The sequence below is a fragment of the Vespa velutina genome, chromosome 1 (assembly GCF_912470025.1).
Source record: "Vespa velutina chromosome 1, iVesVel2.1, whole genome shotgun sequence".
Classification (NCBI taxonomy): domain Eukaryota; kingdom Metazoa; phylum Arthropoda; class Insecta; order Hymenoptera; family Vespidae; genus Vespa; species Vespa velutina.
In genome coordinates, this window is record NC_062188.1 from 13,239,359 (window position 1) to 13,264,384 (window position 25,026).

The 25,026-nt window shown below is 37.1% G+C and overlaps 1 protein-coding gene across 6 annotated transcripts in view; it reads right to left on the reverse strand.

Moving 5' to 3' along the window:
* The window catches only part of LOC124952612 (epidermal growth factor receptor), a 121,425-nt gene that overhangs the window by 22,595 nt on the left and 73,804 nt on the right, over positions 1-25,026 (reverse strand). The window contains exon 1 of one of the 6 annotated variants that reach the window (XM_047502769.1): positions 17,132-19,631. The exons of the other annotated variants lie outside the window; for them this stretch is intronic. The gene's annotated coding sequence lies outside the window, so the exon portion shown is untranslated. Of the gene's footprint in view, positions 1-17,131; positions 19,632-25,026 lie in introns of those variants that run through there. 6 annotated transcript variants of the gene reach the window in all.

Below are 25,026 nucleotides of genomic sequence, written 5' to 3' on the forward strand. Positions count from 1 at the left end.
AAAGGAAGAACATTCTGACAAGGAGCCACTATATCGTGTTACTCATGATTACAAAACGTTCCCCTTTCACCCTATCATTGTCTCTCTTTCTTTAATTTTATTTCATTTAAATCATGTATGTAAAACATACATTTCTCGGACTTTTATTCTTTTATTCTTTCGAAAAAGAATATTGAAAAGAATATCTTATTCACACATACAATACATGTATACAAATACACACACATACACACATACACACACACACACACACACACACACAAATTTAAGTTAATTTTGATTCCATTTGACAAATTTTCTTAATCTTTGAATAACACACCGAAGTCTTTGAGTCTAAGAAATCCGAATGAAATGCGAGACGATCGTAAAAAAGAATACAAGACTAATTATATCCTGAGAAAAGATAAAAACCGTCGATAGAAATAGAAATGGAAATAGAGATAGATAGATAAATAGATAGATAGATAGATAGATAGATAGATAGATAGATAGATAGATAGATAGAGAGAGAGAGAGAGAGAGAAAGAGAGAGAAGTATATAAATTAAAAGTCATCTGGACATCTGGTAAGAAGTCTGAAATATCCTTCGAAGAGTGGAAGGAAGAAAAGGATTTGATGAGGAGTACTGGACAGCCGAACGCAGAATGCCGTGGATGCTGGTGGAGAGTTTTGAAAAGGAGGAAAAAAAAGTCGAAAGTCGGGATACAGCGAGGCGATTCTCTCCCTCCTTTTCCTCCTCTTCCTCCTCTTTCGTGTTGTCGTGGGTCCTCCTCCTCGTGCCTACTTTCGTTTCTCCTCGTCTCTTTTGCCAGACCTTTCCCATCCTCTTCCTTGCCCTTTTCCCTTATTCCCTTTCTTCTACCTGGCCCTGTTCACTCTGTCCCTTTCTCGACTATAGAAGCGGCATCTTTTGAGGGAGAAATCGGAGCAAAAAGGCCAGGAGAGAACACGGCGAGCAACCGTGTTAACTGCGCTGCTTATGCATTCATATCCTTGTTTCGCGACAACCTGCTGATTGTTTCCACAAAACGCGAGAACCCCCTTGTAGTCGTCGTATTCGAGGCCGGTTTTTCGGTGAGTAGTAGCTGTTGCTATCGACGAAGCAAGCCGGTCGCTCGAACGTAGGTGCCGTTTAAGACGCGAACTCGACCGGCAAAAAGAACCAATTTGTATGCGGGTGAATGCTCCAACTCCATTCCATTTCTCGCTCCTCCACTCCTTATTATTCTGATTATTCTTTCTTTGTAATTTTTCTATGACCAACAAGATAACGGACAATTTCTTCTTGGTTTGAAAGTTCAAAGAAAAAGATGAAAATATTATAGTAGATAGTTCGTAATTCTTCGCTTAGACCGAATCGATTCGTGCTGGGAAGTAAGATGAACGAGATAACGGAAAGCAATTTTTTCTTTTCGAGTTTTTCTAGTCGAGTTTCAAGAGTAAAGATGAAACTATTATAGTACATAGTTGCGATCTTCACTTTGATGTTAACTTGGTTCGAATCGAATAATCTAGAATTTCTTCATGGTCGAATTTGAAGAAAAGTAAAAATATATTGTAGTGGATGTTTGCGATCTTTCTACGGATCTTTAACATAGCTCGAATCGAAGGAATCTGGGAATTACGTACCTTCCGCTTAACCCTGCAAGTCGTAAATTAAATTGGTGTGCGCTTCGTTGGCCGCTTCGAATGGAAAATCGTTCTATAAACGGTTTTCGCGAAATGTGAACCGCACACGTTGTCAGAGAGAGTGTGCCGCAACGTGGGTGGAGTTGTAAAGGCGGCTAGTAAAGTAGCTAATATATATATATATATATATATATATATATATATATATATATATATATATATATGTATATATATATGTGTGTATATGTATGTGTGTATATATGTGTGTGTGTGTGTGTGTGTACGTATATACATATATACCTATATAGCTACTACCGGTAGCAAACATCGTAACGTAATTTACTGCTATTTACATGCGTATAATGGACTTTGCCGCATGGTTTTATCGCTTTTCGTCGCTTTTATCATCGCGAACGATCGTTCGAAAGGCAAGAAAGTACGAACTCGAGAGAGATTTGCGAGAGTGACTCGTCGGCAAGTTAACGCGAGGTAGCTACATACGCATAGTAATCTAATAGCTATGATATTCTGCGTCTCACATTCACTTGAATTCAGCACTTCTCTCAAGAGAAATCTCAAAGTGTCGACGAGACGTTATCTGAAGCACTGACGAATTCCAGAGCGAGAAAGAGAGAGAGAGAGAGAGAGAAAGAGAGAGAGAGAGATGAGATGATCGAAGCGTTTCTTTTTGATCCCTTAAAATTCTCGATTCAAAGTAGCAAAGATAAAATCGAGTATCCGAAGAAGATTCGTGTCGGCCAGAAATGCTTCCAGATGGTTTGAAGAGAAGGGATTACGTCTTGAAAAGAGAGAGACAGGAATCGATCGTTCATCGATCGTCCTTCTTTCTTTTCTTCTGGTTCGGATTATGTGATAATGGAGCGAAGAAGAGTATCCGTGTAAAGAAGTGTGGAAGAAGGAGCAGAAAAAATTAAGGAGACGCGCGCGTGAGTAAGAAAGAGGAAGAGAAAGAGAAAGAGAGAGAGAGAGAGAGAGAGAGAGAGAGAGAGAGAGAAAGAGAGAGAGAGAGAAAGAGATAGTATAAAGAGCAAGAGGGAGATAAAGAAGATGAAGAATAAGTCCGAGTTAACGGTAAAGCTGGACGTGATCGCAGTCTCGATGGTTTGGTCTCGCGAAGGTATATCGTGGATCCTCTATCTTTCTCTCTCTCTCTTTCTCTCTCTCCTACTCCTTTCAATCCTCCGTATATCTCTGGCACGACGACGAATCCAATAGAGGGAAGGAGGTTTGATTTAGAACACGGCAGAAACGCCGCTGTCGGACTGCCTTCCGACAAAAACGAGGTCTGCTTAACCAACCGAGAGGTTTGCCGGTTTCAGCGCCGGCTCCAGCGAAGCCTCACTTTCCCACTGGCCCGTATATGGCTCAACATTTTATCTTATATAGCCTTCGTAGCTAAGGATCGCACGATCGGATACCATGAAGCCGCGTCAATCTTGAACACCCTGAACTTTTCGATCGGTCGAAAGTTTCCTTTCTGTTTTCTTTTTAACGAAAAATCGTGAAATTTAAAATCGTTCTTCTATCGTCTAATGAAACGATACTCGAGAAAAAAAGAAGAAAAATAAATCAAGGATAAGAGAAGAAAAGAGAAGTGTATCGTGCAATGGGGAAATATTTCGAAGGATCTCAAGAAGCAATTTCTCTTTCTAGAGAGTTGAGTCAAGGAGGGTCGTCTCGTGCTTGCTCTGGATCGTGACTTGTGAAGGTTCGCGAAGGAGCGAAGATACTCGCGAGATCCCTTCGTGTTCCTTACGTTTCTTTTTCTTCTTTTTCTTCTTTTCTCTTCTCTTCTCTTCTTCTCGGAGAACGATCGATTCACGAAGCGGCATTTAGAGGAGGCAACAAAAGCGATTCTCTCACGAGAGTAACGTCACGATTAAAGCGAATAGCATTACTCTCGTTCGTGCAATGTCGGGGGAGCGTCGTGTCGTCGATTTTGCGAGTGCTCGCCTAACCTAACGTAAATAAGAATCCTTGGGATCTGCTTCAACTCGTTCTCTGGCGATTTGTCGGGAGTCAAGAGATAGAGAGAAGGCCATAAAGGTGAGAAACGGTTGGTGAGACGGGTCGACTGGCCTCAAGCGAGGAATCATTGTTATTCCCCTTACCTTCCACTTCGTCCAAAGGACGAGCAGTAAAACCGTACGATAATTATCGTCCAGCGCGTTGCACGACGCGTTTGCGACGTCGACTCTCGCCAACTCTCGCCAAGCTCATTATCGCACCCTACGAAAGCCGTTCTCTCTCTCTCTTTCTCTCTCTTTCTCTCTCGTTCTTTTTCTTTATCTCTCTTTTTTTCCCTCCTTTTCCTTCAGACGTCTGCTCATGCAACCTATAACTTACCGATATACGACGATCGACCGAACCACGAGAAAATTTGTACTAACATATTCTTCAAATACATACTATATAACTATCTATATGTAAATACACACGAGCCATAATTTTATGTGAAGATTACATCTACCGGTTCTTAGTAACGTCAATGGTATGATGTCTCATTAGCGATTCTACGTAGATTTTTTTTCTTGGACCATTAGAAACATTCTTTTAGGAATTTTTATAGTATTTCTATACGATATTATGATGTATGGATTGCATCTTTTCCTCTTTCTCTCTCTCTCTCTCTCTCTCTCTCTCTTTCTCTTTTTCTCTTTTTCTCTTTCTCCTATGGTAACTAAGAAAGGTAGATTACTTGCGAAATTTAAAAAATTCTTTTAAAGGCGGCACTTTCAAGAGACAACTTGGAATCGGGAGATCCAGTAGGATAAGAATTCACGGGATCGCTTCTGGCTCTGTATGGCGTGACTTTAACATTTGGATCTTCTTCGTTCATGGCACAATGCCACGAAGTAGTAACCGGCTGCACGAAGCCAAGCTCACGAGAAACGCCGTACGCTGCTGCATAGCTTCTTTTCTTGTTTCTTATCTTTAAGATCTTTTCTTTACCTCGGCACGGAGTGTCCCAACCGGGTCGAGACTTCATGTAAGAGTTTTATCGACGATTTACGAAAACGATTGGACGTTACAAGACATTGTTGTACTTTGGAATGGATGTGAAATAATGTTGATTAGTTTTATACTGTAAACTTCACAGATCGATCTTTCAAAGTAGATGAGAAGATGAGTTTGATCTACCATGTTGCAATTGGCAATTTGCTTGTTTATGGATGAAGCTTTATTACGTTTTCTTTGGTAATCATTTTCTGATTCGCGATACGTATACGTAGAAAGGAACGGTTGGATGCTGTGGTCCATAAACGATGGTTTGAAACGATATCTTCATATATGGTTGAAAATCAGGTAATACAGATAACGTGGCGTGGACGAGTTTACCAGGTGCAATAGCAAGTAAAATTGCTTAGATAAGATACGGATATTTATGGAATATATGAGTAGCAATAAAAATATTTTATATTTCGAAATGAATCAAGATAAAACTTAGTATCCGTCAAGTATTGATTTTTTTCTTTTTTTTCTTTTTTTTTTTTTTTATGTGTCATTAATCGATTTTATCAAATTATAGTATAAAATTTAACATACGAGAGTATCGAAAAATGTTACATTATATTTTTGTTACTTTCATCTGTTTAAACTTCGACGTGACGTTTTCGCGATGATGTATTCATCATGAGCCGTTTTGCGAGCAAAAAAACTTACATTCAAATTCAATAGTCTTTCTGTTAAAAACTGTTCTAATTTCAAAATTTCATTGGTATTACTTAATGAATACGACATAACAGCTTTTACGTCAATCATTCTAAAATAACAGTCGTTTGGAATGACAAGTATCAGTATCGGAGAAAATGAATCATATTAAGTGTATCATTAATACAAAAATACCACGTGTTTCATCAAGTAAGTGTGACTTATTTTTATTTATTCCAAATAATATCATTGTAGGAAAAAAAATATCAGACGTGAGTTTAATTCTTTTCGAGGTTATACGATCGAAAAAAATAAATTCTTTCTCATAGATACAAGAATAACACATTGTAGCAGTTGCAAAAGTGAAGTGAACTTTAAGAAACGTCCTTTCAAAGTACGATCACCAAGAGTCGATTGTACCTTTAAGTTAACCATGAGAAAAATCTATCAACTTTTGTTAGAACGTCGACGTGAAGAAACTAGACTTGGTAGAAGAACAATGTTACACGGACAATTAGGTACAAAATCAAAATATATTGCACCTTCAGTTAAACATTTCTTGTCAGAAAGAAAATTACCATTAGAATACATCGAAAATGTCACTCCGAAGCAAGAAGTGAGATTTAGCAGCAGTTCTACTATGTGTTACGATCATAGTGTAAATTACGAAGGTGATCGAGATAATCGATCATATGCACAAATGATAACAGCGTATAACGAGACTATGATGACCGTCGATAATATATTTAATATGTTTCGCAATCGATCGAAATCTAAAATGAACGTTCGTTTGTCTAAAACACTTTTTAGAACTACTTCGACCTTGTTTTATCCAACATACAATTCGGAAAATTTTAGTATCAAAGAGAGTACTGAAGAAACTTCGACGACCGATTTGTCATGCGCTATCGATACAAATTTCGATCGTTCTATAGAAATCAACAATGATCTTTATGATAAAGATGAACAAAACAAGAACCTCGAGATACATAAATCTCAGACAGTTCCTAAAACAACTACACGTACATATGCGAATATCATAGCTGATTATAGTGCTGCTGTGGATAAAGATCTTATTTCAATCAAAAATGAGGATCATTTTCCAAATTTATCATTGATTTCTCATTCCCCGGTAAAATTTACAACATCAGAGACATCAGATTTCGTTTCGTCTCCTGTATTTAATATGGATTCTCGTAAACAGATAAGTATAAATGAAGAAATAGATTGGCTTAGAAAAGTTGATAAAATTATAAAAGATCTAAAAAAATCAACTGGCGAGAATGATTTCAAGCAAATTGATAAAAATGTATCTAGTTCGAAAGAAAGAAATGTTTTACGAAATGTTACGACAGACGAAGCTGCAAAAGTCGACAAAATGAAGTTCATCGAAGTAACACCAGAGGAAATTTCTTTTCCTGAAAAAAAAATAAATCAAGAAAGTTTAAAGAATTACAAAGAAAAACAAGAAATTCGAGAAATCAAAACAGAGAAAGTCAATGATATTAAAATGTCTAGCCAAAATTCATCATCCAGTTACAAAAATCCAACTTCGTCGAATCTCACTTCTACTTTTAAAAAGGATTGGTCACAAATACCAAGCAATACAAAATCAAGTATTCCGAATGATCCACAAGTGGAATTACGAATGGTGCCATCTGGAAATGAATCGGTCGTATCCGTTAACTTAGAAGGGATTGAAAAAGCAATGGAATCGAAAAATCCGAATTCGAAAGAATTGTCTATTGTTGTGTCGAATAATAAGAAAACTTTGTCTAAAGCGTTACCAAAAAATGTTAAAGGTGAAAATCAACCAAATTCATGTTCAATGCATATTTCTATCAGCGAAGGATCGTTGCCAGTGAAAGAACTCGAACTATCCATTAATGGTAAACCAATTTCAGATGTTAGATCTATTAAGGCACGTTCAGAAACCTTGAACGTTCTTACTTCGACAGACAAAGTCGAAATACGTGTACCTTATGCTAAAGATAATCTTAATACGCTGAATCAAAGTCCGAAAAATATTGTGAAAAATGTAGAAAATTCGGAATCTGTGTTGAAACTTCGAATAGCAACTGCTTTTGATGAAACTAATCCAATCATCACTTCTGGTGATACAAAGAAAATACAACATAAGCTAAGTAATTTAGAATCTGAGAGTTCAAAAATGAAATTGACACATGTCGAAGATGGCAACGTCAATGTGAAAATGTCGGAATTATCATCGACATCGATAAAAAATAAAGATGAACCGAGCATTCGACAAATTCCTGTTAAAAAGGTAGAAAGACCAAGTGAAGTCAATGTGAGGAAACCTTATAAACACGATAAGACTCAAGAAAAATCCGAACGATCTGTGTTGGGTAAAACTATAAAGGACTCCTTGAAACGATCAAACACTTTGACCTCTGGTAGTGTTAGTGATGATGTTAAGAAAAATGAGATAACAAGTGATCTTGATTTGAGATTTTCAAAGACTTTTAGTGGTAAAGTTAATAGAAAGAGTAACTTGAACGTTAACAAAAATGAACCTCCTGAATCAAAAACTGTTTCAAATAGCAGCGGGAAAAGTGTCGGAAATGAATCTTCTAAACATGTAAATTTGAAATCTGTTTCTTCTGAAAAGAGTACGATTAAAAGTAGCAGTATATCTGATAAAGCTGCTATAAAATATCCAGTTTCTGAGAAAGCTTCTGAGAAAGCTTCTGGGAAAGCTTCTGGGAAAGCTTCTGTAAAAGCTTCTGAAAAAGCATCTGATAAAACTTCTGAAAAAGATAAAATTATATCTTTAGCAGATATTATAGCCAAGCATTCTGGTCGATCTTCCGATGGGAACTCTTCTACAGTTTCTGGAAAACCTAGACCTGGTTCTGGTAAGTTAGATGGTCAGAAATCTCCACCATCTAATAAACGTGATTCTAAAACGATCGATAATATTACAAAGAAATCCGTTTTAAATAATCAATCATCCGAAATTGACTTTTATGATGAACGTATATTACCAAAGTGGTCACCGTGGTGGTCTGATTCTTATGTAAAATCAAAGAAAAAAGAGGATTACCAGAAAAGTTTTTCAGCGCCAACGAACGTGATTGATAAGCAAAAAGCAAAGCAGTCGAATCGAACGTATACTTTGAATGATAAAGTACAATCAAAGCTTATGCAAGATTCTTCAGAAGAAAAGAAGTCTTCAACAAAGTGGCAGAATCCATCTATTGAAGTTAAATCTAGCAAAGTAGAGAACAAGTACGATACAAAAGATTCAATGACGTTTTCTAAAGCACTTGATGGTGAAAAGACATCGAAAAGTTCGACCACCTTCAAAAGTGGAAACGTTCAAATCACACGAGATAATTCTGTTCTTGTCAACGAGAAAACTACGAGTTGTTCGTCTTTGAGTTCGGTAAAAATAGCCGAGGAAAAGTTAAATAAGCGGAACGACGCTTCTTTGAAGCGAGAAATAAAGAATGTTAGTACGACGAAGGAAGTAGAAAGTATGAAGAAAAATGTTCCTGATGAGAAACGTTTAACGATGGAGAAGGAAGATAGCGTCGGAATACAAATGAAGGAATTACCAAAGTCTGACATTCTTATAAAAAATATCGATCCTGGAATAAATCCAAGTCAACATAATGTCGACAAAGTGAGAAACGAGAAATTAATTCGTCACAAGGTGGTGTCATCTGAAGAAAAATCGAACATGCAAACGAGTAATAAAAAAGATTCGTTAAACGACGTGGCAAGGCAAACGAAGCATATGAATGATTTAAAGAACAGGAAGATAAATAATATTTATAATTCCATGAAACCTATAGAAAAGAAGAAAGATGGGACTTTGATAGATTATGGGGTAACAGTTGCATCGAGAAAGAAATCTGAAAAATTGACAAGTCGAATAAAAGATGTGACAACGAACGAAGTTGCAAAAGATAAAGTGAAAAAAATGGATTCAATTGGGACGACGATTAACGAGAAGATAACGGAAAAGGAAAATCAACGTTTGGATAATCGTGATGAAATTAAAACCAGTCAATCAACTAAACCGATTACTATATCTATACAAAGTCCGACAAAGTATAGTCGAAGAAACGTTGAACTTAAAGAGAAAAAGGATAAAATGACGAATGAATTAAAGTCGTCGAACAGTAACGATGCTGATAAAGAAAAAAAGTTAGATCTTAAAAAAGACGTTGATATAAAAGCTGTTGATTCAGAGAAGATTAAAAATGAATCGTTGCGTGAAAAATTATCGAAAACATTAGAAAAATTAAAAGAGAATGTTAAAGAATCTCAAAAACTTAACTCTGTAAAATACTTTGATAATGATTCTATAAAAGAGCTTAATCCTTTTACCAAAGAAGAATCTACAAAAATTAAGAACACTATGAATGTTCGAAGATCGGACAAAGAAACGGTAGTACAAAACCCTTCGAAATCATCTTCGACGAGCAATGCAAACACTTTAACAAATTCATTAGCCGAAACGATACTACGATGTCCGTTGAAGGAGTTAGAGAATATAAAAGCCCAAAATTCATCTTATAAACATTCATCGAAAAATACTCAAGAAAATAGTAATATAACAGAAAAGCCAAAAGGACGTTCGAATTCTATAAATTTATTAGTAGATAATACAAATAAAAATAAAGGAGATCCTACTGGATCTAAAAATAATTCAGGAATACCTTCAAATCCTGTAAATTCGAATAATTCAGGTTCATCCAAAAAAACGAAACCTTATTCCTCAATGTCTGAGGATTTGATAAAATTCAATATATCACATAAACATGACTACAAAAAAAAGGATAAACAAAATGACGTGAAAGTAAAAAATGAGCCTGCTAATAAATTAAAAAGGCCAGAGAAAGAATTGGTATATTCCGTTTGGTTGCAACGTAAAAAAGAAACAACTGACGAAAAAATGTCTTAATGATTATTAAATATTCAAAAATACTGTTTATCGAATCTTGAATTTTCAAATTTTTCTGATGCTTTGTAAGTTTGTATAACGAAATAAAGAATAAACGAATACATAGTAGAATGCAGTCAACGAAGCTTTATTCCATTAAGTTCTATACACATGTAATTAAATTCTCGAATGACTTGAGAGTCTTGAGAAAGGATGCATAGTCACTATAGAAAATACTTCAATACGCCTTGCGCAAGAGTAACCGCTTTTCGAACGTCTGTACGTTTTATTGGCGGGCCACGAGCGTGCAGGATTGGATAATTAAAATTCTCATTAAAGCCGGTGTCGGCATCCTGAAACGCAGTGCAGACAATGGCTCCTGAAACGAGGCCGCCAGGGATCCAAAAGATAAAATGGGCCTGAAGAAACAGGGGGAGGTGACGAAGGAGAAAGGAAAGGGCATGGATGGGTCTGTCTAACTGGCCATGAAGAAGGAAAAAAAGCCTGTACTGATTCTTCTTTAGAATCGAGATATCTCTAAAGGATCTTAAATATCGTGTTCTCCCTTTTCTTTTTCTTCTAAACTCTTTTGTAGTACACATTCTCGTCTTGATACAACATTAACATTAATATATATATATATATATATATATATATATATATATTATGTAGGAATGATTATAAGTATTTAGGAAATTTCTTACGTAGAACATGGCTATATTCTTTCATTAAATTCATGAATTTGTATAGTAAGTGTCGTTCACAATATTAACACGTTTATGTATATGCATACATTATGTAACAATGTTTATAAGTATTTAGGAAAGTTCTTGCATAGAATATCGCTATATTCTTTCATTGAATTCATCAATTTACATAGTAAGTGTCGTTCGATCGAAAGAAGAAGCCGCATGACATATCAACCCGTAGGAAGGCCGTCGAAGGCTCCGAGGTCGAGCAATCGGTGCATCATGATACCTGTCATTATGCCAATTCGTGGCTGGCACCAATTTTGGTCCCAGTATAAAGTCCATTCTTAGCGATAGGGTGAGGCTTCACCGTCGAAGGGCGCCTTGGTGCGTGCCAAGGACCGAAACCCATTATTACGCAGGCGTTTACTGCGAACATAACTTCGTTCCGCCAGCTTGCCAGTCATTCCAAGTAATGCTTCTCGAGAGAGTTCGACTTGGGGTTAAGCGAACTTTTATCGAGAAGAGAGATTCTTTTTTTTTCTTTTCCTTTTCTCTCTCTCTCTTTTTCTTTTTCTCTCTTTCTCTCTCCCTCTCTCTCTCTCTCTCTCTCTTCTTATAATTTTTTTCGTAAAGATTTTTAATATGTTCTGTTCTTTCTTTTGCATTTACGAAGGCTCAGACCGTGATTATGTCCATATATTCTCCTTTTAAAGATTTGCCTTTCGGTCTGATGTTATTTGATTTTCTTTGGATTCGTTGTGTAATTATTCGTATACGAATTTCTCATTATATACCCGAGAAGAAGAAAAAAAATAAGAAGGAAAAAAAAATACAAAATGAAAAGAAACGATCGGATGGAAAGTGTAAAGTTCACGCGCAAGTTACTCCTGGCGATAAGGCCAGTTAATTATTAAGAGCAGCCAAGAACATCGTTCATCTAGAGGAATGCAGATGAGTTCTGGTTCCCTCTTTCCATTCCTGGACATTCATCTTGGATCTTCAGATTCTCTCTCTCTCTCTCTCTCTCTCTCTCTCTCTCACTCTCTTTCTTTAAACTACCTTCTCTTTCTTTATTCTCTACCTTTCTTTTTTTCTGCTTCTACGTCGCAACGCAAGTCGATCTGACCTCACGAGGGTCCGGTTCAACCTCGCGGCCCTACCTTACGCAGTTTTGATTTATCACGGCGTTCCTTGCAATTCCTTATAAATATCGAGGAACAACTCTCCGCTATGGTTCATCGTTCATCTTCGATGAGAGAAGCCATATCTCAGAAAACTTTACCGACTTTTCCTTAATCGGTGATTCACAAGTTCGTTTTTGTGCATGCGTTTAATGCGAAATGAAAAAAATTAAAGAAAAAGAGAAAGAAAAAAAGGCAAGAAGAAACGGACAGAAGGTCGAAAGATAAAAGTTCGAGAAACAAGAACCACTTTGAAAGCTATCAACCTTCTCGGTTAATGACTCTCACTTACGCAACACACGTATTCGGGATTGTCATTTGCATAATGCTTTCATTCCTATACTTATACATACTATAAATACATACTCTATACATATACTCACAAAGCAAGAGAGAGAAAGAGAGAAAGAGAGAGAGAGAGAGAGAGAGAGAGAGAGAGAGAACATCGCGAGAATACAACACGTGTTGAACGCGATGCGCTCGTAAAAGTATTCGAGTTACGATCATCAAAGAGCCGGATTCCAGTGTATCCACGGGCGTGCTATAAGTATGGTATACTTCATCGATGTTGGCCCTTAAGTGGCCCCTTCTACTCTCGTAAATTCACGGTTAGATTGGTGAAACGGTCGGAGCCAGTCAAGCTTTCGAATACGAACTTACGTATGATGATACGTACACGCAAGTCGATCTTTTGCATCTTCCAATACAAAGAAAAAGAATTTTTCTAAATGAGAGTTCGAACTTTATCATCTCGAGAATATTTCCAGCTCGTGCTAACGCACGCGTGCGCGCACACACACACACACACACACACACACACATATATATATATATATACATACACGTTAACACACTTTGAAATTGCAAGGACGACGAGATCCCGCTATTCCTTCGGATTCGATGCGCTTCCGATCGTCCTTTGTTTGTTTTAATTATGCGCTCAAGACAAGGGCAACGTCGTACCTTCTTCTCGTAGCTACATAGCTACCAATACCGCGATTCCTCTCTTGCGCGACTTTTGTATTATTTATTACCTTACAACGGATCGTCGCCTTGCCATCGAACAACCTCTTTCCTGTATTGGTCCGATCAGGGACGATCGACTTATACGATGTTACGAGGAAAATACCATTCGGTTGATGTTTCTTTTTATATTTCTTTTTTTATTTCTATCTTTTCTTTTTTTACTGATTCTCATACGTTCCCATTATATATTAAAAAGAAAACCGCTTTTTTTTTTCGTCGACTTCGTTCTTTTTTCTTTTGCATATTTTTAAATAATATTTAATTCTGAAATATCTCGATAAAATTTGTAATATTTATTTTGGTTAATCCTTTCGAAGATAAAATCCTTTTCTTCTGGAAGATTTAAAGAAGAAAAATCATGAATACGAGCACCTTGCGAATTTCGTTTTGTACTTGGTTGCTTTCAAAATTTTTCTCTCTCTCTCTCTGTCTTTCTTTTTCTCTTTTTTCTTTTTTTATTTTACACGTTCATTCGCTTGGCACTTAATCCTTCTCGATGGACGAGTAAAAAGAATTTGAAAGAGAGATATCGAGATGCTTGGAATGGAGTAAGATAAAAAAAATGAGAAAAAGAAAAGAGTAAAGACCGATAAAGTCGCAAAATCGGCTCTCTCGAAAGAGGTAATCCTCTTAGGACGGTACGCAACCGATGTCCATATGAGCGACGACGAAATCGTTCGAGAGTCATTCCTTAGCGAGTGCGATGCTTAAGTTGTGAAATTATAGAAACATCAAGGCTTCTTATAAAGCGTAAGCTCAAGCCGACTTAAGCCTTTCCTTTCGTATGCTTTTTCCATGATAGTTCAACGGCATCGTCGACAATAAACAAGATTTCCATGTGTCAAAGAAATTCTTTCGAATAGAATATTATAATTTGGAGAATCTTTCGAATAAAAAAAAAATTCTTTTTAATTTCCTTATATTATTTCGAGATCACTTTATCGATAAGTTTTTCGAAATTACGATGATTAAACGTCGTGCAATATTTTCACGTTTTTTTTTTTTTTTTTTTTTTTTATAAACGCGAGTAAAAGAAACTCACACACTTTAATATCTAATTTTTATATTTGAACGATGATAGTTTTTAATATCAATTGCAAAAATATTGCTACGTTTATTTCGTATTTCGCTACGTTAAATCGATTACTTTATTACTCGGAATACCTTGGAATTTCTTGCTTTTGCATGACCACAAAAGAAATAGAGAGAAGGAAAACAAGAGGAGCAAGATGTCTTCGATATATTAGCGTAATTCGCTCTGTCCACCCAAGAGGGTAATAGGGTAATTGCTTTGTGAGTCTCCGCAAGCGTATTTCCTTTTTCATCCTGTCTCTTTTCGTTGCCACTTATGGGCTCTGTCGTCTTTATAGCGCTTCTTGAAACATTAACGATGCATTTTACATACAGCTTGTTTTAGATTAAACTTTTTTGCTTATAAAAATAAACTTATTTTTTTGGTATTGCAGAATGAGTAGAAGTATATAAAAACAAAACAAAAAAAAAAAAAAGAAAAAAACAAATATTAACTCACAGAAGAAGATCGTATGTTTTAAAAGTTAATAAATAAAATGTTAAATGCGTATAAATTTTTAAAAAATGATAATAAACAAGTTAAGTAAAATTTTGATGATAGGACAAAAAATCTTTGGATTCGATTGTATATCCCAGACATCAATGGTATTCGATTTTTCAAAAATAATAAAGATATTCCTAATACGGAATTTCTTCTTTGACGATCGTTCCATCCTCATCACGAAGGTAGACCTCCATGGTAGCGGCATTCTTTACGTTGACAAACGTGGCCTATCTTCGAGATTCTCGTCGCCTCCCTCGATCTTCGGATTTTCTTATTTTTTTCCTGTCTCTTGCTGTTGACTGCAACGTGCCAAGTAACGAATAGACTATTGTCGCGTCAAGGTGCTATCGGCTTTGCATCTTTTCCTTGTTTTCCTTTCTCTTTCTCTTTCTCTATCTTTCTCTAGAAGCAAGGAGACCGCGAATAGATTGTAGCTTTCGAATGGAATCTTACTCGAGTTGAACAACTCGTAGAAAGTCTCATGGAAACTTTGATCCGCTTCTTCGATTTGGTCTTTATCTCGTATCGAAAGATTCCGAACATCGTTTTTATACGATCGTTACTCGTGTCACTGGTGTCAATGCTCGTTCTCTCTCTCTCTCTCTCTCTCTCTCTCTCTCTCTCTCTCTCTCTTTCTATCTCTCATGTATAGAAACGCATTTTCCATGTTGAATGTAATCGAAAGTCGATTAAAGTGCGAGAGACGATGGTGCTTGGCTCTCGGTTCGTTTCTCTCGACCGTATCTGTAATGAGAATCGAAATCCTCCTCAGTTTTCTTTCTCTTTCTCCTTCTCTTTTTCTTTATTCCTTTTACTTAAAGATATACATTACGATATAAATAATCCGTTGCATGTTGGAGCACGCACCTTTAACTACAATTGTTTCTTGAGCTTCTTTTTTATATTGTTGATTGCTCGAAATATAATTTCAAGAGAAGGGACGATGAAAAAATTAGGAAGAAGAAGAACATTCCTATTAATCTCAATGATTTCTTGTAGTACGAATATCTCTCTTTCGCATATTCGATGTTGTGCAACGTTTCTCACATTTATTTCACGATGAGACTTACGAAAGAAGTTGGTAATAAATAGTGACTGCACAGTTCTAAAGACAGTTTTAAAGATCGTGATGATGTTTGAAACTCAACCACGAAGATAAGAAATTCGTATACTTTGGAACGCGAATTTCTTTCGAAGAAGTATCGATATACCTTGGTCCATTTGGTAGGAAGGAAGGATCTGCATACGACCCAAGTTTGGGCCAAGTTTTTCTTCTCGTACAACGAGCTCGTGAAAACGTGAGAATGGTCAGAGAAAGAGAAAGAGAGAGAGAGAGAGAGAGAGAGAGAGAGAGAGAGAGAGAAAGAGATAGAACATAAAGGATCGTCGAGAATGCTTATTGCTTGGTAACAACGTTAGCAATGTTAGTGCGTGCCACAGCGTATAGACGATTTGCGTTAATGCGCTGGCATTCGGTATGAGGAGGAAGGAGAGAATTAACGTGAGAGGGCAGCTTCGATCGCATCTATGTACATACGAGGAACGACTTTTCCATTCTAACGAGACTTTCCGAATGTCGCCAGTGTATCCTTACTTCAACAAGAGGAATCGCTTCGTTACTATAGCTCTGGTCTTTCAAGGTAGATCGCCTTGGAGGTCACAACGCGTTCTCGCCGTGGGAAAGTTTTCTCACTGTTCACCGATCGATCGGTCACGCGACGTTTCTCTCTCTCTCTCTCTCTCTCTTTTGTAATTCGAATATGCGAATGAACGTGTCATTACTAGTTATAATATCTATGTATCTTCAGAAGCGTTCGAACGTTTACCGTTACCTTTGTTTAATGGGTAATGCAAGGAAAAGCATGGATAAAAGGTGCACCTTCTTGATTAGATCATCAAGAATCGACCACCGGGTCTTCGGCAAATGGCGATTCAACGGGCAATGAAATGCAATTTATTCAGGTTAGGGATCACTCCCTGCGAAGATACAGTTCGCTTGACGCGTGGAACACCCAGGAGCGATGAGAGAAAGAGAGAGAAAGAGAGAGAGAGAGTTCGAAGAGCTCGTTATACGAGCAATGGGAATGCGACGAAGACGACGTGCGTCGCTCGTGGTGGACCACCCTGTTCGAAACGAACAGAGAGAGATTGAGGGACAATGTCTTACTTGAATTTACTATCGGCCCTGTATTCTCCGTAACTGTTTGGTTTTCTTGCTACTACGAGGTCCATCGTAAGTTGCTTGGGATTTCGCTCATCGTTCAAGGTTCAAGTTTTCGAGTTTATCATATAATATCCTTCATACGAGTCTAAATTCACCCTTACAATCATTCAAGAGTCATAACATGTGAACGTCCGGTTCAGGAATGGAGGTCATTGTGATCGAACTAGGATCGATGCGTAACGATAAAAAAATGATTAACACTCGTTAATTATACTCAACACTTTTCTCCGTTCTTTCGCTCCATCTATGTCGAATCAGCTGACTACGCACATGATGATGTCACCGTTGCAACGCAGCCAAGGAGGAGCGACACCCACTCGAAAGGAGAACACCTACTTGCTTAGCGTACTTGCTACAACGTCATGAGATTGGAGATCTCTGATCGCTTTTTCTTCTTCTAGTATGTATACGTGTAAACTCAGCTTCTTCATCTTCTTCGTCTTTTTCTTATCCTTTTTTCATCTCACGTCTTTAGAGCCATCGATCCTCTCGCAATTTCTCTCCCACGCGTCCAACGGTCACACGACTGACTCGCGTCCACCTCGGGCGCTTATTAGAAGTGCGAACGGTATCATTTGTGAAAAAGAAAGAGAGAGAGAGAAATGGCAAGATTTGTCTACGTCATTGAAGATCTTTGAATTTACACTATTTTTCTTTTTTTTTTTGTACATTATAAAACTTTTTAACATAAACAAATTTTTTATTTTTTTCTTGTTACTCTATTAATTAAAATATTTTTAAAGAAAGAAATAATAGTCATCTTTTTATTTTTTTTTTAAGAAAATATATTATATCCAATGATTAGATTCTATCAAAATAACTCAAAACTCTCCCCCTCTCTCTCTCTCTCTTTCTCTCTCTCTTGAAGAACCCACTCACTCGTAGTACTTGCCAAAGATGAAACATGAATTGTCTTTTCTCCTACGTTGCTCGTGGATTATAACGAGCAAAAGAGAACTAGAAAAGTTTATTTTCTGGAGTTCTCCAAAAAGTTGCTACCTAAGAGAATCTTAGATTTTAACCAAGTAAATATTATATCATAATTTTGCAAGAAATCTAAAAGTAGAATCGAATTTCATTCGAAGAAAGAAGGGAATTGAATTGATCATTGAACGTGAAACCACCGATCGAAACCGAAGCTAAACGCTAATAACATCTCTTCGAGCATTTTTCCACTCGATTCGTCTCGCTCGAAACCACGTCAGAATTATACCTACAATCAGTCGAACTAATAAGCACGTATATCGAAACGGAAAGTTCGATATCTCCTTTTATTTATTTTTTTTTTTTTCATTTACATGAAATCGAGAGCATAATGATAAAGTTTCTAATATTTCCCCCCCTATCTATCTCTCTCTCTGTTTTATTCTCTCTCTCTTTTTCTCTTTCTTTCATTTTTCAGCCCTCCCATGATTCGAGACACGTCCCACGGAGACTTTTCTTCGAGACGACCGAAATGCACTGTCCTCGAGACGAACGTGTCGCCTCTTTTTTTACTGGAGAGAGAGAGAGAAAGAGGGAGAGGGAAAAAGAGAGGGGTCGCATCTTCGCGTTTGCCACGAACCTTTCAAAATATCGAGCTCTTCAACGTATAATAAGACATGCCAGAACTTTGCTTCGAACACCTCGGACACATGTCCATCGTTTACCCTCTTTCTCTATTCCGTGTGTTCTGCCTCTCTTTCTCTCTTTCTCTCTCTTTCTCTTTTCTACTCTTGCTCTTTCCCCTCTCTCTCTCTCTCTCTCTCTCTTTTGAAACGCGTATACGTCCGCCACTCGTCAATTAGAAGCGACATCCTCGGCGACACGAAAAACCAGACCGGGCTAGTACCTCGAATCGGGACCGAGGGGATTCGAAAGAATGACATTAACATACCGAGCGACCTGCCTTGAGAAAAGGGAGGAGAGACGGAGAAGAGAGAAAGGGTGGAGACAGGAAGGAACGGAAGAACGAAGAGACTGAAAGGAAGAAGAGAAGAAGAAGAAGAAGAAGAAGAGGAAGAAGAAGAAGAAGAAGAAGAAGAAGAAGAAGAAGAGGATGATGAGGAGGAGGAGGAAGAGGGGAAAAGAAGGTGAGACACTGGGTCTAAGAACACCGACGAATCCGTTGATTCGAAGATGTTCGGGACAAGAAATCACAATGACATCGGACTTACACCAATTCACGGCTTTCGAGAAACCGAAGGATTCTTTCCGTTTACCTCGAATCGATCCCACTTCGCGCCTGATGGGTAATTAAGGATTCCACTCGATTCCAATTCGCTTGGCGTCTTCATTCGATTCATTCGATCGATCGTGAAATGCCGAATCGTTTTTTTTTTGTCCGTATGTATGTAAAAATTGTAATTACGTAACTATGATAAATTTTAAAAATGTTATTGTATTTTATTAAGGATAATAAGAAGGAAGATAACGAAGAAAACGAAGAGAACGAAGAGAACGAAGAAATGATAAAAAATGTAAAAACAAACGTACGTGTTTACACGGATGACGACGAAACGTCATTAATTACGTGATTTCATACGAAATAAAGTATACAAGGAAATTGCTATTCTTTCTTCCAATATTATGATACTTTTTCTTAGGTAGAATGATTCTATCTTTGTTTCTAAGACGTGTCGCACGTTTTTATCGTAAGAAGATGATTTGTAATTCTACGACGTCCGAGAATCGATATACGATGCTGTTCGTTCAGCTTTCGAAATAGATTTACATATCGAGTATATACCAGTGTATAAAAGAAAAAAAAAAAAAAAAAGGAAAAAAAAAGGAAGAAAAAAATAAATAGACTAAAAAGAATAGATCAAAAACAATGTTCTTGCTTCGAAAGGATACAAATTTGGAAGAATAAAGATATTAAAAAGTTTAGTTTACAAGAATAGAAAAATAAAAATGTCAAAAGGAAAATCAGTTCGGCTTTCGTGGCTTGTCAAACCGTAAAGTAAAATACACAGAGGGTAAGCGTCAAGGACTCTTCAGTGGAGGCAGGAGAGACGACGGACCAGTACTGTGCGCAGGCGGCGGCCATATCTGGACGCGCACACCTTTACGCTCGTGCCCGAGTCGGCGCGTGCGCGCACCGAACGTAACTGCCACTCTTTCGTCAGCTTCCTTTTCACACGAGATTATAAACCAAATATATTTTACATATAAATATATTTTACATAGGGAGATTGATAAAATCGATCAACGTATTGTAATATACGTAAATACATTATATCTTACGAAATTAATTTAAATAAAAATTTTTAATAAAATCTGACTGTAAGATTTTATAATATTTCAATTGGACATTACTAATGCAAATATAAGAATTAATCAATCGAAATTACGACATGTATTTTTATATTTTAATATTAATTTCCTTTATCAAATATATTTAAATGAATTGAATTAATTGTAAAAGTAAAATTGAATTCTAACGATGTTTATTTTAAGGAATTTTTTGTTTCCTGTAATATTTTTATTTGATGTAATAAATAAATGAATTATATTTCTCTAATATGAAACACAATTTATATAAGCAACATTTTAATTGATTGTATATTTCTAAGACACTAAGGGAAATTTTTAGTTTCGTATTGTCATGTTGAAAAAGTCGAATCACAGGTTGGCCTAAGTTTAAATTATATATGTCAAACAAATAAAGAAAGGAAGAGACCATCACGAATCGCGTTCTGCTCGAACGAGTATTTACGTAAAGGCGAAAGAGCCATATGTAGGTCTCGCATTTGCGATGCAATCATAAAAAGCAAGTATAATCGTTGTAATTACGAGACAACAAGCAGCTCGCGAAAGGTTGGTATAGTAGGTATCTGTCTACCAACCAGACGGCCCGCCCTCATTTCGAATAGCCCACGTATTTGCGCTTACGCTAAACGACGAAGCTGCGCATACGAAAATAAGAGAGGTGCGTATAATCGTGACGCAGGTGGCAAAGAACGATAAAACAAAGGGTTATTTGCGAGCTGAGTACGAAATCACTTATTGACTTTGGTATTTTGACGAAAACAAGAATTTTACAAGGTCAAAGTTTTATTTTTTTCCAAGATCGAATTTTGTATATATTTTTAAATAAGATTATTAATTTCTATATATTGTTAATATATCCAATATACAATTATTGTTTTAAATTATAGTTTAAATAAACAAAAGACTATAGAAACTATATTGTTAGTATTTCATATACTATACTATTAGATTGACCAATAAATTACCAAAAGTGTGGAAATTTTTAGTAAGAAATAACTAGTTAATTTAGATATAAAATATCAAAAATTCCGACATTACTTATTGGACGAATTCAACGAAAAACAATAAAAAGGCGTCTATTATAATATTCAAAGTGAAACATTCGATATTATCCTCGACGATACGTTGATTATTTATTATCGACAACGTCGAAGTAAATCGAGTAACAGAAGCGTAAATATGGGGAGAGAAATAATAATACGTCAATCCTCTCGACCTCTTATCTTTCTAATGGAAAAGCAACGACTTAGGAGCACGCGAGATTCTACTTGGTTTAAAAGAGGAGTACAGCTTTACTCGCGTCCTCATGGAGGAGCTCGAATTCTAGCCGCGCCGAGGTCTCGTAATCTTTAGCCTTTGGGGGTCAGCGCACGAGTTCGTCCGTGTTGCTTCAAAGGAGATCCTCCGTAGATAGAGTAGTCTGCCTGAGAAACTCCTCTCTTTCTCTCTCTCTCTCTCTCTCTCTCTCTCTCTCTCTCTCTCTCTCTCTCTCTCTCTCTCTCTCTCTCTTGGTTTATACGAGACTCGGAGAAGGTGCCAGCCCGGTATTAGTACCCCGTACAATCTGGACCCTTTCGAAAGGGCAGCACATTTTATACGAGCAAACTCGTGCACTCTCTTAAGACAAAGGCTTCCAATGGATGGCACATCGAGATAGCGTTGGTAGTCGGCGTTGGAAGGACTCTCTTGTACTTTTTTTTTTTTTTTAGATTTACTGTTTCTCTTCTCTCTGCTCTTCTTCGCTGCACCCATCCTCTACCTCCATCCAGCACCACCCCCATCCCCATCCCGAAATGTTAATGAGAGAAGATCGTGAGAATCGAAAGAGAAGAGAGAGTAGAAGACGATCGATCGGCCTGTAACATTTTTTGTCGTAGATCAGAGAGAATCCTTCCTTTCTGTCTTTTGGCAAACGGATACCAAGAACGAAGGAGAAACCGCGGCAAAACGAGAGATTTTAGTTTCTAGACGGTATAAATAGGTAGATGGATAGGTATATCTCTCTCGCTTGAAGAGAATTTTATTAGTCTCCCGAATCGAGAGAGACTCTATCTCGATTGAAAAAATAGAGCGAGAAGACAGTCTTTGAGAGTAGATTCAGTAGAGCTTATGATCTATACTCTCTCTCTCTCTCTCTCTCTCTTTCTCTCTCTCTCTCTCTTTTTTCTTTTTTTTTTGTTACTGCGTCTATAAAACACACGATTTAATGTATGAGCGATACTGATAAAGTATACCGACGAAGCCGTTTAAACAAATTTGATGAATAGTGAACCATACGCGAAATAAACACGTTTTCTATCTTCTTTACTCAAAATTCCCACTCTCTCACAGGTAGACGAGTTATCAGTCGATAACGTTATCTGTCACTTCGGATCAAGTTCATCGTTTTTGAGAACTTCGTTGGCATCCGATCAACGATGTTTTTTTAGATATTTATTTCTTCTTTAAGAAAATAGAAATGAGGAAAGGTTTAGTATAGTTCGTTCTTTTTCTCTGTTTTTAAGCTTTAAAGAACGTTGCAATCGCATTCCTCGAAAGTCATCGAGTCGAAGGAGCAATCGATTATCAATCGTGAATCTTGGCAGAGAATCGGCAAGCACGCGCGAGTAAGATACATTCGTGATGCAATCACGGATCTATGAATCCCTTTCTTTCTCTTTCTCTCTTCTCTCTCTCTCTCTCTTTCGATAATCTCGCGAACGCTATAGTTTCCAGGACTCTCATGCATCCTGCAACGGCAAAGTTAACGTTATAGCGGTTACTGCTCGAGCGCGACTTTAGCATCGGTTTAACCTCATTCCTGATGGTGACGTCAGTCCTCTCGCCTTTCCCTCGACTTCTGGACCTTCCAGCATCTCCCGAGATGTACGAAGCATACACCTTTCGGCTATTAGAGTATCTCTCTCTCTCTCTCTCTCTCTCTCTCCCTCTCCCTCTCTCTCTCTCTTTCACTCTCTCTATCTTATTTTTCTTTTTCTTCTTCTTTTTCTTGCCGATCGTCGTTACCACCAATTGATTTGCAAATATTACGAAGCCTTCTCCCTTTCAAAGTCCTTCCAAGATCGGTAGGTAATTACGATCGACAAGGATGCCCCGAGATCCTTGTTGGAGTCCAATAATGGCAGCCATTAAAAGGGAAAGTCGATGGTTACGAACAACGACGATAGGACTCCTAGAAACATGCTGAGTACTAATTGCGCTTACATACTGCTTCTTTCTCCTTTATTTTCTTTTGTCTCTTCGTTCTATTCGCCGAGATACGATTCATTAAAATCACGCGATACGATCATTTCTATTTGAAAACATGAAAATGTAAAAAGTTCCATAAGTCTTGATCGATTCAAACGTCTTTCGTGATCGTTTAAAAGACGCATATCTTATACCTTGTTTTTTTATCGCAAAACGATCGAGTGAACGCGTGATATAACGTAAATCTTTTTCTTCTTTCTTCATATTTCTTTTTCTTATTCCTTTCCTTTTTCTCTTCGACTCTCTGACTAAGCAGGTGGGATGGTCCATTGAAAAACGAATCTAACGTCAATACTCCTTAACTAAGATAGACCTTGGGGTTCCTTTACGATCTCAAAGGTTTTCCCTTCCTAGCGAAGAATTCCCTTCTTAGCTGACCGTGCTCAAAACTATCGAGAATGCATACCTACTTAAAAAGCCACGTTTGGTTACGCTCTCGACTTTGAAGCGGCTATGTAAGCGACACTGCTTAAATCGGTAGAATACAAAGACCTTTTCCTCAAGTTTTTCTTCTCGTTTGAAAGAATTCGAACGAAACGATCTTTATAATACAAAAGTCTTCTCATTTTTTTTCCTTTACTTTTCTTGTTTATCAATGAGTTACCTATCGATAATGTTCGAAGCCGAGACGTATTATCTGCAATAATACGTTATCTATGTTACTCAGTAGAGTGAATGTCATGCACCTTTGACAGATTGATTGCGTTATTTAAACTGGATTGGATTAGAAACTACTGGAATTATAGTGACTATAAGCACCGTTGTATACGACGACCGGCTCTGACATTTTGTACGATATATAACGCTGTGCTGTTCGATCGCGAACAAATTGCACGGAATCAACGAATCGAACTTAACGGTGTTCAAATTGCGCAATTATGCGTTTATATTAATACGCCTAAAAATGTTTCTATCTATGTTATAAACTTGTTGAATCGAACGAACGATAATATCATCGACGATACTAATGTTAGAAACGAACGATTACACAACGAACGTTATTTTCCTCTTTCTTATCTTTGTTCCTTGACAAGAAAAAAAGAGAAAAAGAAACGAAGACAGCAAAAAAGACAAAAAAGAAAAAATAATAAAAAAGTAACACTAACGATATTCTAATATAATTCCGCGAGCACTCGAAGCGAGCGCCAGTGTCTCGAAGAGGAAATTAATGATCTTCTCGAGAGTAGGCGCATCCCTAGGAGAAACGGAATATATTTTTCGAGCGCATCCTACGAGCGCATCATATGGGACCGAGCAGCTTCGACTTTCTATCCATATGTACGCATACTCATAAACTGACATCCCAAACGTGGCATTCCGATACAACCTCAAATGATGCAGCAAACTAAGACTTGTTTCTGTAATATGTTTTTCTTTTTTTCATTCGATATTGTTATACGAAACGATCGATATGTTTCAATAAAAAGGAATGCACAAGATTTATTTTAATCTTCCTATCTCTTTTTTTCCATTTATTTATTTTTTGTTAAAAATAAAACAAAATATTTTTCTACTTCTATAAATGACATACAATAGAATCGTATGACAAATGACATAGAATGCAAGATTTTTTTCTTCGATATATTTTTCAATAGAACAATCGAGTTACGATA